General features: G+C 38.3%; 1 protein-coding gene across 1 annotated transcript in view; it reads left to right on the top strand.

Annotated features, from left to right (window-relative positions):
* GRID2 (glutamate ionotropic receptor delta type subunit 2) overlaps positions 1-14,375 on the top strand; it is a 1,372,533-nt gene that overhangs the window by 671,504 nt on the left and 686,654 nt on the right. The window lies entirely within an intron of this gene.

Genomic DNA, 14,375 nt, shown 5'->3' with positions numbered 1-14,375 from the left:
GATCTAAATTAATTTATACAACTTTCCATAAAAAAAGTTTAATGCAATGCAAAGACTAGAGACTGCAATCTACTGTATGTACTTTATATTAGATTCTACTGAAGCAACAAGAATGTTGGAGCATTGACTGAATTGCACAGCATGAATGAAGCACATGGACATTTCTCTATAGCCCGATATCTTTTCTTTATTTCAGAAATGAAGATGTTGTTTATTGCAAAGACTATAGTACAATATCTTCACTGCTGTAACATTTAATTTGCCAGAAGCATACTCAGATGTGCTAGTCTTATTTCTGAGTCATCTTTTGATGCTTGTACTGTAGTACCAGTTTTGCAGAGGCAGTATTATTTTGCTGTCCCCGCATATGAATTACTCAAGGTTATTCTAGACATAAATTCTTTCTAAATTGAGCCCTTGAAGTTCACTGCACATTCTTATGATTGGTGAGCATGTTCTTGCAGAGTGGAAATAAACAAGAAATGAATTGAGTAAATAGTCTATAATATAGTGTATATAGAAACTCAGCTTGCTACTTATATATAGTACGATATCATTTATCATAACATAGAACATTTTAGGAATCATGTTTTTATACTCTCCATGAACCCTGGGGTTCACTCTAATAATGGTTACATTTGATTCAATATTTTATTTCTTTTAGCTTGTAAATATGGGGAAAGTACAGATGAGTTCACCACAGAAGAGAAATGCGTTTATTTTAGAATTTCTGCCAGAAGTAGAACTAATGAAAAATATTCTGAAGAGCTGCAATGTGAAAATTGCCATTGCCCAGCCTGAGAAATGGCTCCTTTTTCCGAGAAAATTGTGATTTCTCCCCAAGTACTGTCGCATGAGTAGGATTAATGTGGAAGAAGAAGAAGAAGAAGAAGAAGAAGAAGAAGAAGAAGAAGAAGAAGAAGAAGAAGAAGAAGAAGAAGAAGAAGAAGAAGAAGAAGAAGAAGAAGAAGAAGAAGAAGAAGAAGAAGAAGAAGAAGAAGAAGAAGAAACAATAGGATGGGATGATGTTTGAGAGATCTTTGAAAGATTTTAAAGATGTTGGAGGAGGAGATTTCTGGTTGAGAAAGATGGCAATAAAGAAGAAACTATAGAAAACTATGATTGTTGTGGTAGTCTAGGGTGGCTTAATTAAGATTTGGGGTAAGATTAAAATGGTATGTGAGGGAGTGGAAGTAATGGAGGCTGATATCCAGGAGTGAGAAAACTATTCAGCCATTATTAACATGTCCGGGCCAAGTATCTTCCCAGTATCTGGAAGATGTGATTCAAAGCAACAGCAGCAAATTGGAACCAAGCAGTAAGTGGCCCTTTGGATGCCCTTCAAATGTTGCTTTGTAGGCAGGTAAGATGTTTATTTGAAAGACTCCAGAGATGATGTAACGTATTTGAGCAGAGTTGTGCCAAATTAAACAGCCTGAGCAAAAAGTTATATATTTTTATTTTCTTTGGAAACTAGAAATTATTTTCTTTTCAGTAGGGATCAAAAAATGCAGAATGCATTTCAATCACATGTAATATTGAAGATTTGTGTCTTTTCAAGGAACTAACTATTTCCTCATGGGCTGCTGGTACAGTGCAGATAAGGAAGTCATGGGGGTGGGTGTGTTCTTTTAGACACACCCAAGATTTTAAGGAGAAAGCCACCAGACCGAATTATTGGACAAATCTGCACAGAAAGGATCAGTAAGGACAGAGTACCGTATCTTAGAATTTTCTTCCTAAATTTCCTTAATAACATACTTATTTTTGCAATGTTACATTCACAGAGCATTCAGCCCTTGGACAGTAGCTTTTACTTCTTATTTTACTGCTAAATACAGATCTACAACCTGTCTAGACTAAAAAATTACATATAACACTGGAGGAATAAATCACCTACCTCTATGTTAAATACAATGATAAATTGCTGGCAAAATATTTTTCTGTATTTGCTACACCTCCATTAGTAACAGTTACCTACCATTGCTCTGTTTATTTTTTGCTTGACTTGAACTGCAGCTCATAAAGGCCCATATTCAGAAAAGAATGCTATTTATTAGCCCTCCCTAAGGGCATCATGCAGTAAGCGGCGAAAAGGCACTTCTCGCCCGTTTCCCGCCAAAAATGCCTACCCCTATTCAGTAAGGGGCGAGAAAGTGGCGAGAATAAAAAAAACGCCAGTTTTTTGTGGCGTTTTTTTCCCCACCATTGGCGAGGCGAGAAGGCACTTTTCGCCTAAAATAGACACATTTTCCGCCACGCTGTATTCTAGTAGTGGCGAGTAGCTTTGCGCCGCTATTCGCCACTCTAGAATGGCGTTTTTATGCCGAATTAGCCACGGCAAAAAAAGTTGGCTAGTTGATGGTGAGAGGCTGCTGATGAGCGGTGGATCGTCACTTAGAATTTTTTTTGGCCTTTTTCCTGGCTGGGATTGATGCCGGGCGTCTCCTGAGCTGATACCATTAATACCAGCACCGGAGCCCCCCGGCATGCATCCGAGGCAGGAAAAATGCTTTTAATTGGCTACCGTACCATGTGAGGCCGGCCATGTTTCTTTTAATGACATCACCTTAAAGGCAATTGAAGCAAAGCCATTCCGATTGGCTGTGCTTTCATTGCCTTTAAGTGATGTCATCATTTTTTTTGTATGAGCCAAAACACATGGTTTTTACGGCTCAATCAGGGCCGTGGAAACCATGATGAAAATGTGACGTCATAGGCCTTTAAAAGCCTATGTCGTCTCATTTTGAAGCCAGACGCCAAGGAGGAAGGACCTCCCGAAGAAGAAGAAGACCAGGGCGTGGCAGCAGACGGAAGCAGACCCCGGAAGAGAGCCGCAGCTGAAAAAAAGAAGAATATAGATGAAGATGGATTACAAGTAGAAGACCCGTGGATTGTTTTGATTTATTATTTTAATGTTTATTATTTTATGGGTTCCTGTTCGTGGATTGGTTCGTGAGTAAGCTGTTCAACGGGAGTCGGTGAGTGGGTCAAGTAATGGTAAGTGAACTAAAGAAATGTATTTTATGTTACTTTTTTTTTTGCTTTTTACATGTGTTGGTTTTTTTATTGTACATAATTTCTTGCCACTGTATGTATTTATGTATGTCTAGAGATATATATACATACAGGGTAAGAAATGATAGTGTTTGAAAAGCTTGCTTTGCACTATGTTAAATGATTTTGGCTATACTGCTATGCATAGATGTGTGTTCAATGTATTTTATAATTAGATAGATGTAATTTGTGGGCTTCTATGCTATACTTTAGGTCATGGTGAGGATTGCTTTTATATATTTTAATTTTTGGTGTCCTATTTTGTATGATGGTACCTTGTTCTCTTTAACGGTTGCTATAGTTAATTGTGTAATTGGTATGGATGGTATTTTTATTGTTTTGGGAAGTAATTAATGTATGCAAATTGATCGATGGTGAATTTATTGGATTACATAGTATACTTCTTTTGATGTAATGGTATTTTCTTTGGAATATTGTATTGTTAACATTGATTTGCAGCGTCTACATGTTGCTTACATTTTATGCTGCATGTATACAATGTAAATGCAATGTTTTAAGTGGCATTTGAGGCTTTGGATTGGAATTTGATGCTTTAGATTGGATGATTACATTTGATTTGTTTAGGAAATAGCATTGTATTTCATTGAGGATGTTAGGGATAAGTGGTATTTATATTGGAGCATGTTTTTGTTAACCCTGAGACATTTATTTGTATATTGGTTCATCATGTGTGTGTATATATATATATATATAATATATACAATGAGGGTCTGCGCTCGTGTGTGGAAAACCAGAAATATAGGATATATAAAATTGAATTAACTGATTAAAAATCATAAATATATAAACATATTATTAATAAATCAATATAATGAATACTACTATAGTAAATCCCAAATAGTGAAATCAATTCATATACCAAAAGTGCACTGTGAATGTCTGATATAAAAAAAAAAGCTAAAACATACAATTATACAAAAAAATATGTGTGGTGCTGTGAACTTTGCCTTAATCTGCTAATTGCAGATGGTCCTCTAGAGTCCAACAAATAGGTCCAATAATTGGGGAGTGACAGAAGCACTATTAGGATCAACCGGCAGCTTCTTAAAAGGGCACAACGACCTCCCTCTCCACCTGCATAGAAAAATATAAGAAAAAAAAGCGCCAAATCCTAGTGCATTACTGTGCAAAAATCGATATATTTAATTCCCAAAAATCTCAATAAAAATGAACTCACATCAGGGGATGCCTGAAGAAGTCTGTTAATCAGATGAAACGCGTAGGGAAGGTGTGCAGTGGACTTTTTAACGCTTGCAATTGAACTGCTGAGTATCTATACCGGTCCGGTATTAAGAACGGTTCCCGTGACGTCATCCGCTGGTCCGCGACTTCAACCGTCCCCGGTGGGAACTAAAAAGCAACTGGTTGGTGTGCACCGGGGGAGAGACCATCGTGGAGTGCCTGATTCGTCAGTTCCTGCAGGCAGTGAACAACGGAGGCAGCAATCTGTTCCAGTGGAGCCACGGAGGGACTTCAACAGCAAAGCAGCGTTTCCTGGTCCTAGGAGCATGAGTATTACTCATACAATGCTTTTAATTGTTTTATGTTTGTGAGTTCATTTTTATTGAGATTTTTGGGAATTAAATATATCGATTTTTGCACAGTAATGCACTAGGATTTGGCGCTTTTTTTTCTTATATTTTTATATATATATATATATATATATATATATATAATCAAAAAATAAATAGATGATACCGTTCTGTGGCTAACGAAATGCTTTTATTTGTGCGAGCTTTCGAGATACACTGATCTCTTCTTCCGGCGATGTTACCATGTTACCAGGTAACATCGCCGGAAGAAGAGATCAGTGTATCTCGAAAGCTCGCACAAATAAAAGCATTTCGTTAGCCACAGAACGGTATCATCTATTTATTTTTTGATTATTGAAGCTCGGGTAACACGGTACTGATACCTCTACATGTATATATATATATATATATATATATATATATATATATATATATATATATATATATATATATATATATATAAGAACAGAGGGCAGTTGGCACACTGTAAACAAATAATCCACTGATGCTTATCCCATACAGTATATGCACATACACAGATTGATTTTACCAGATGGGGGTCCGGGAAAAAACGTGACAGCACACAGCCAGCGAAATCCAGAGATATTGTATTCAAGATAAATACATGGCACTGCATCCAACGTTTCGGTCATCAAAGTGTGACCTTCCTCAGGGACGTGCAGTGTGTAACTGCTAGTGAACCACCTTATATACCCACATTTATCAAACCATAATTAAAAAATAATCATGCTCACCTGTGTACAGAAAGAAAAAAACACGAAAAACATATGATAATGTCTGTTGTGGGCACCCGTACTGCATAGCAGGCAATTAATGATAATAAACAAGATGGTGGTGCATTCCAGCACAGGGCTGCAGTCCAAAACGGACATTATCATATGTTTTTTGCATTTTTTTCTTTCTGTACACAGGTGAGCATGATTATTTTTTAATTATGGTTTGATGGATGTGGGTATATAAGGTGGTTCACTAGCATTTACACACTGCACGTCCCTGAGGAAGGTCACACTTTGATGACCGAAACGTTGGATGCAGTGCCATGTATTTATCTTGAAAACAATATCTCTGGATTTCCCTGGCTGTGTGCTGTCTCGTTTTTTCCCGGACCACCATCTGGTAAAATCAATCTGTGTATATAATATATATATTATTTTTTATTTTATTGTAATTTTTTTTTTCATGATGAAGCCACTGTACAAAGGAATGCGTGAAGGGTGGGTATGTGGCCATGATGGCTTAACCCCTTAATTACCTTTGCGGTTAGTATCCGATAAGGTGATTAAGGGGTTCATTGATATGTGAATGTCATTGCAATGTATTGGCTATGTTTTATTTTGGCAACGGACCACAAGGATGATGCTGGCGACGGGGCCTTCTTATTGATGAGGTCAGTAGAATTTTCTTTATTTTACTATGCTAGTTAATGTGTTTAATAATGGCCAAAAAATGTATTATCCCTATCTGGACAATAGTTATTTGGCACATTATTGTACATACTGTATGTGTTGGGGTGGGGGGAGGGGGTATTGGCCCCAAGGGTATGTGGGTAGGCCTCCCTTGTGGGTAGTGGGTGAGGGTGGTTAGGCCTCACGGGGTGGTGGGTGTAGTGGGGTAGGGTATGTGGGTGATGGTGGGTTAACCCCTTAATGACTGTAGCGGTTATTAACTGCTACAGTGATTAAGGGGTTAGGGGACATTACATTGGATGTTTTTATTCTTTTTTCTGTTTTGCAGAAGCAGATGGGGCATGGGCAGGATGAAGATGAGGATGGCCTTCATCGTGGCTGCCAGACATGGGTGAGTGCTATATGTATTTAATGTATTTATTGTTCTTTATGTATTTTAAATGGGCACATTCACTATTATCCATTTGTGGATAATAGTAATGTTGCCCATTACTGTATTGTATGTTGTGTATTGCAATGTTTATTGGGGGTAATTGTCCCCAATAAACATGCTATTATGCATTAACACCTTCATTGCCTTAGCGGCTATCCGCTATGGTAATGAAGCAGCATTAATGTATTTTATTAATATTGTGCGTAAGCAGGGGGTCCCCTGAGCTGAACCGCATTGATTTCTGGCTCAGAGACCCCTTGCTTCCCGAGTTACAGGCTCCGGTTTGGGGCATCGGTTACAGTGTCGACGCCATCTTTATTGTGGGCACGTAGCATATGGGACGCTATAAACATGGCGGCGACACTGCCCACCCGATCACACATACCGGGACATGTAACTCGGGAAGCAGGGGGTCCCTGGTCCACAAAGCAATGTGGTTCAGCTCAGGGGTCCCCCTGCTTACTGTACAGTATTATTAAAAATATATTCATGCTGCTTCGTTACTATAGCAGATAGCCGCAAAGGTAAGGAATGAGTGTTTATTGATATGTGTGTTTTATTCATTCTGTCGATGTGCAGAGGGTCTCTGGAGCTGAACCGCTTTGGTTTTAGATCCGGGGACCCCCTGCTTCCCGAGATACAGGCCCCTTTATGGGGTGCCGGTATCCCTCTGCTTTGTTTACATTCCGCGGTCACGTGATCGGGACCTTTAAATGCAGAGGGATACCGGCACCTCATAAAGGGGTCTGTATCTCGGGAAGCAGGGGGTCCCCGGACCTGAAACCAATGCGGTTCAGTTCCGGAGACCTCCTGCACATGTACACTATGAATACAATTGTATATAAAATAATTTTTAACATGCCGATGTTTGCGCCGAGAGAGCAACGGATCTCTCTCTGCTGCAAACACAACTCGGCAGGGGACAGCTTCTCGGCAGCTTCTCGCCAGGCAGCCATCTCGCCATCAGTTACTCGCAATTATATCAAATGGTGGTGGCGCATTCATTCGCCAGGGATTTGTCCCTTACAGCATACAGCGAGTTTAACACGTCAAAAACATGGCTAATTGCAAAACTGACTAATGCATTTTTTCGCTGCTTAGTGCCTAGACCCCTAAGTCCCATTCAAATTAATATGAGTTAAGATGTGCTAAAGCTTAGCACCCTTTCGTTAACATGGGCCAGACAGCTTAAGCCACAAAAGAACAGTTCTGCATGCCGGGAGGCAGTGCAGTGCCATTTGATCGCTACCGTAACAATCACGTGGTCATGGTATCAGAAAGTACATTCCTATACCAAAAGGGTTAACTCAACAATGCATTCTTAATTATTTTGTTTCTGTTTGCAAATGGGGATAAATAAAGTTTCTTTATTTTATAATGTTGGAACCATCTTTTTGTTACTTTTGTGTGCGAAGAATTGTATACTGTATATATATATATATAAGGCATGATTGTCCTTTGCTTCTGCTTACACAATGTATACAAACAAAAGACAGGGTGTTAGCTTACACAATGTGATCACAATTTCATATGGCCTACAGGTCTATGTTTCTACATATAAATGAAGTAGATATTATTGAAATTATATGCATTTATAAGTGTAGCTTTCAGAAAACATTCTAAGTGAATCATATTCATGTACTTTATTACATTTACATAGGGGAAATGCACTTATCTTTACAAATTGGACAAATAGGTCTCATTATGATATCCATGTAAGGCTGCGCTTATAGTAACGGTGACGGCAACGCGATGTTGCATCAAAACAAATGCATTGCCGCCGTTACGTGCGCTTATAGTAAGTGCGACGTGACGGCGCAATGGAGCGATGGCTTGGTCGCCAACGCTGGAAGTCATCTCAATTTGATTTTTCCAACGACCGCAGCCTGACATCACCGTCGATGTTGCCGGCACTATAAGCGTAGCCTAAGAGATTAAATATATTTAGGTGCAGGGTCATATTTACCAAGCGGTGCTAGGAAGTGAAACTCCTTATAGTTAGAGATAAGCAGAACAGTTGGAATCCTTTCTGTGGATTTCCGGCATGGATTTTACCAAAATTCGATTCACACCCTGGAATCCGAAGGCAGATTAGGCACTAAATAAATGTGTGGAATCCACCATTGAAATTTATTGGATTCTTAGAAATCCAGAATTTGTCATATTCTGAACTACTGAAATATTTTGGTAGAGTGTCAAGTTTTATATATATCCTCTCAAACCTTCCTCCAAATAACATAGGGAGATACCTCTGTGCTCAAACAGGAGCACAACTGAGGTACCTGGGAGATATGCTAATGATATATACAAAGTATATTTAACTGACTCACATCTCACACTTCCTAAAAGGATTTCCATAAGAACTATATTGAGTTGATATATACTGTAAAAAAAAAAAAACCTTGTGAGGAATGGGGTACTGGTGTCAGGCCCAACATCATTAAAACCCACAAGTTTTTTTTATTCTGGGCAGCAGCTCTAACAGTGTAAGCTAAATTAGCTGATTGATAGCACTACTGTAACAGCATACTTTTGAGCTCTGTATCTACACTTGTATCTAGGTGTGCTCTTTTTTATGCCCTAGGAACATTGAACTGACAATTGCAATTAGGAAGTGCAAGTTATCTGTATCTAAATAGTGCCAATAGAAACATTATTGCATGGAAGCTAATAGTGACATCAATGGGAGTTTCTATGTGACAGTTGCCCAATCCACACTGTTTAATGCATAACCCCAAATCAGAACTATAATGGAATATTATCATATTATTATTATAGTTATTACAGTAAATTGAAATACGGCAGCATTGAAAGAGAAATAATGAAGAATAGCAAATGGTGCTGAGGACAGTGTCTGCCACAATCACGCTTCAGGGGGTTCATGCTTCTGAATAGGACCCCGCAGCGTTAATCCTTCTGCTCCCTGACCATTGTGATTGCGAGGCACCAAAGACGTCAATCTTCTCCAAAAAAGATCAATATTCTCACTGAAAGGTGATATTTTCCAAGTATAGACTTCATTGAATCTCAATTATTAAAAACATGATTTTGTTTTGTTATGTTGCTTAAAAGTTAAGCTACATTATATATTTTCTGGCTCGGAAAGTAACATTTTGTGAGATGTGGTTATCCACTGTAAAATCTATGAGCAGTACAAAGTTCTAAATGAGACACTTCAAAACACATCCATGTATCCCAAATGCCCTTCGTAATTGGAGCACTGTGAGTTTCTCCAAACTGTAGCTCTCCCATACACTTTCAGCGTTTACTAAAATTAATATGATTAAACCCTTCAACGGCACAGAATTTGAACCATTTATCACTGTATTGAACACAGTAAAACATTTTTATCAGCAAGTTGCTGAGATCTTGATGCAACAACTGCAAGATAAAATGGAACAACAAATTCCGTTTTACCAATACTTTCATATACGGCATGCTTTAAAAACCATCAAAACAAAACAGATTTCCTAAGGGACTTTTTCACTTTGGAATATATTATCTATAGTGAAGAGCTTGGGCATGTTTTGTCTAGGATTCAGAGGGAGCTATCCTATCCATATACAGAGGACATAACACCTACACTTGAAGCCTGGCACTTCGACATAAAGAGCGGATTCGATAATGATAAGTGCAGGACATTTGGGGAGAATTGTGTTGGACCTCCATTTCTGCGTTGTTGATGGAAACAAGCTATACAATCTTTTATAGAACGTACTTGACCCCTGATGAAATAGCCCATATGCAACTCGGCCAGACAGACATTTGGTTGAAGTTATGTGGGCAGAGAGCAGACCATCTTCACATGTGCTGAAGTTGCCCTAAAGTTTACTCATTGTTTAAAACAATCTTTAGTGAGATGATAAAAAACATTACAGAGGTAGATTGCCTTTCCAGAAAATGCATTGCTTGGAATCAGTGCAGGTATTCATAGACATACAAAAATCTTAATTTGGCATCTCATATACTGTACGCCACTAATTGCGATGCACATGAGTGCATTGCAATTAACGACTTTTCTTGAGATCCTTCCTTTTTGGATCCCAAACCTTGTATTTGACTATATTTCCGTTAGATGTACCAGACCCCTATAGCTTTATATGCTACCATTGCATTAATGGGTGGAGCGAGCAGCCATCTTAGGTTGTCTAATATACGCTACCCAAAATATATTGGCTAGAACATGGAAAAGGCCCTCCTTTAAATCCATGGAAGAATGGTGGGAAAGAGTGGGATGGTGGGAAAGAGTGGAATTTATTAGAACAATGGAGAAGCTGACATATTCTCTTATGTATTAAATACCAAAGTACCACAAAATATGGGTTCCCTAACATGAGTATAATACCGGCTTAGTGACAGTTTTTGGATCTGATGTTTTTGGCCATAATGCCAATGTCTCTCCTACACCAAAAAAGGTTAAGATTGAAGTTAGACGGATAAGCTTATAAAAGAATGGTATAATTTTAGTCAAATTATCAGTACCCCTGAAAAACAAAATCAAACTCTTTTGAATGTTGGCCTGTCTGATTGTGTTTCTTTTATATTGAATCTCTCTATTGTTATAATGAGATAACTGCAATATACAATGTATATGCAGTGTAAGATGATTTTATGGTTGGAATTGAATGTTGTGCCTACAATGTTTGATGTGTTTTGCAATATTGTAGAAAGCATTAATATTACAATAAAATTTGAATACAAAAAAAAGAGACACAAATGGATATATGTACACCATTAGAAAATAATAAAATAATAATAATAATAATAACAATAATAAAAATATCGCATGCTCATTTCTTACAAGTCCAGCTTTGATTTGCAAATTCTTGGGGGAAAAAAGAATATTCATATTTATAATATATGTTTTTCATATCAGCTCTCAACGGTTTTTCAAAACATATGAAATTCTATTTGTAAAATAAGAATGCTTAAAGGGTTCTGTTCTATTACATCTGCTCAAGCAATGTAATGGTACCCATGTGACAGTGAAATGAGAGTAATATATAACTGTGATAGGAACACGAAAACTACTGTATGCAAACACTTGTTTTTTTTACATTTTATCTCATGATGAACTAGTACATTAAAACACTTCATAATTTATCTTCTCGTGTTATGATACATACTGATTTCAGAACTGCTATGTTATTGGTTAATGTACAGTATAAGGCTAAACATTTCTAAATATTTAGGATTTAAATGTCTTAAGTGTCATTTAGTAAACACAGTCATTTAATTAATAAGATGTCATGTTTTAAATGTTTGGGGTTGTTTTATTATGCGCAATAAAATGTTGTATATATCAGTAAAACAAATAATTATTACTACTGTATGTAATGAAAATATTTATGTAGAAAATTAGAGATGTCAGCCTTGAGTAATTTTTAAATCCAGCATACAAAGATGTAACTTTTCCTCACAATATTAAATTTGGTTCTTGAATGATGTTAGATGTAGATGCTGCAAAAATAATTTTATCATGTGATGTGGTTTGAGAATAGTAATAAAAATTAAGTAGGGTCAGTTCTTTTATATCAGTGTTTCTCAACCCTTTACTTGGGACATGCTAGCCAGGCCATGATTTAAGGATAAGCAGTTAATCAGACATTCAAACATATTGTAAATTTAGTACAAACATGTACTGTATGATTGGTAATTTATTAGTTATTTCAACAATCTGGTCTGGCTAGGGTGTTCCGCAGAGAGGAATAAATACAATGGTTTAGATGTATGCTTTATGGAAAGGCCGAGCTGCAATATTTATTCTCATTTGCATACATAAAAAATACATAACACTAGAGATATAATAAGCGTTAACACATAGAAATCTGTTTTACCCAGCACTAGTGATGTAATAGTTGGGGTGGGTGGAAAATATCACACTTTTTTACCATAGGGTTATTTTTTTTAAATTTTATTTATAAAATGTTTTACCTAGAAATAATACATTGAGATTTACCTTTTGATTTCAAGTATATCCTGGTTACAGAGTTATGATGACAATACATGGTTACTTTAAATGAACATAGGTTATACGTTCACAATAAAGACACTTCATGGACAGTTACAGATAATACAGTACACGATAATCGTTTTTTAGAGTCCTTGGTAGGTTGTTCCAGTCTTGAGGTGCATGGTAAGAGAAGGAGGAGCGACCGGATTCCTTGTTGAACCTTGGGAGAATGAACAGTCTTCTGGAGTCAGATCTCAGTTGATAAGTGATGCGTGTTGTAGGGGTGAGCAGTTTGTCCAGAAAGTATTTGAAGGCAAGACAGTAAAAATATACTCTGTGTCTGGATTCAAGTGAAAGACAATCTAGTTATTTGAGTATTTCACAGTGATGTGTGTTGTAATTACATTGTAGGACAAAGCAGTATATTGAGTTGTAGAGGATGTGTAGTTTGCCAACGTGAGTTTGCGTTGCTGTGCCAGATACTATATCCCCTTAGTCTATAATTGACATTAGCATCTGTTGTGTGATGCTCTTTCTGACTAATGGGCTTAGGGAAGATCTGTTCCTATAAAATATACCTAGAAGGGCATAGGTTGGAGTATCAATGTGAAACCCAAATGATAAATGGGAGTCAAGCCATCAGATCAAAAAATATAAATTAGTAACAAGGGCTAGAATTATGTTAAAATTATTTATGATCTTCAGCTCTGTCATTGCTTGCTTTAGAAATTTAGTCTTAGGGCCTCATGCAGTAAGCCCCGATAAGGCATTTTCGGCATTTTATAGCCATTTTTTTCCTTTCTGATTCAGTAAGTGCCGATAAGTGGGAATTATCGGCAACTTTTCCTCCGGATAAGAACTTATCGGGAGACGGCTGCCGATAAGCCACTTATCGGCACTTTTTAAACCCGGCTGAATTCAGGAAGCCCCGATCAGCTTTTCGCTGCTGATCGGCACCCCAGATTGGAGATTTTATGGCCAATCTGTCCCGCCAACTAAAGTTGGCAACTTGCTGGAGGAGAAGCATCGGCAAGGGCGACACTTAGAAAAAATCAGCCCTTTTTCCTGCCTGTGATTGATGCCGGGGGTCTCCGGAGCTGATACCCGCACCGGAGCCCCCCGGCATGCATCCGAGGCAGGAAAAAGGCATTTAAAGGCCACTTCATTACCTTAGCGGCTAACCGCTAAGGCAATGAAGGGGTTAACCCACCGTGCCATCTTTATTGTGGGTAGCGGGGGTGGGTGAAGGGGGTATTTGGCCCTGGGCGTGAGTTTAGGACTTGCGGGGGGGTTGCGGGGGCACTTAACCCCTTCACGACCGTAGCGGTTAATACCGCTACGGTCATGAAGGGATTAAGGCCTCCCGCTACCCACCCGCAAGCCTTAAACAACCACCGTTGGGGCTAATACCCCCTTCACCCACCCCCACTACCCACAATAAAAAAAATACACACACCAGCCCCACACTAACTAAATAAATATATATATATATATGACCCCAACAACACCTATACCCCCCTAACATACAGTATAGTAATGGGCACAATGACTATTATCCACAAATGGATAATAGTGCAGTTGTCCATTTAAAATACATACACAACAATAAATACATTAAATACATATAGTACTCACCACCCATGTCCGGCTGCCACGATGAAGGCCATCCTCATCTTCATCCTGCCCATGCCCCATCCGCTTCTGCAAAACAGACACAATAATTAAAACATCCAATGTAATGTCCCCTAACCCCTTAATCACCATAGCGGTTATTAACCGCTACAGTCATTAAGGGGTTAACCCACCATCACCCACATACCCTTCCCACTAACCCCCCCAACCACCCTCACCCACTAACCACAGGGGAGTCCTACCAAATACCCTTGGGGCCAATACCCCCTCCCCCAGCACATACAGTACAATAATGTGCCAAATAACTATTATTCACATAG

Source organism: Ascaphus truei, chromosome 1, assembly GCF_040206685.1.
Source record: "Ascaphus truei isolate aAscTru1 chromosome 1, aAscTru1.hap1, whole genome shotgun sequence".
Classification (NCBI taxonomy): Eukaryota; Metazoa; Chordata; class Amphibia; order Anura; family Ascaphidae; genus Ascaphus; species Ascaphus truei.
This window is presented reverse-complemented; position numbering and strand designations above follow the sequence as displayed.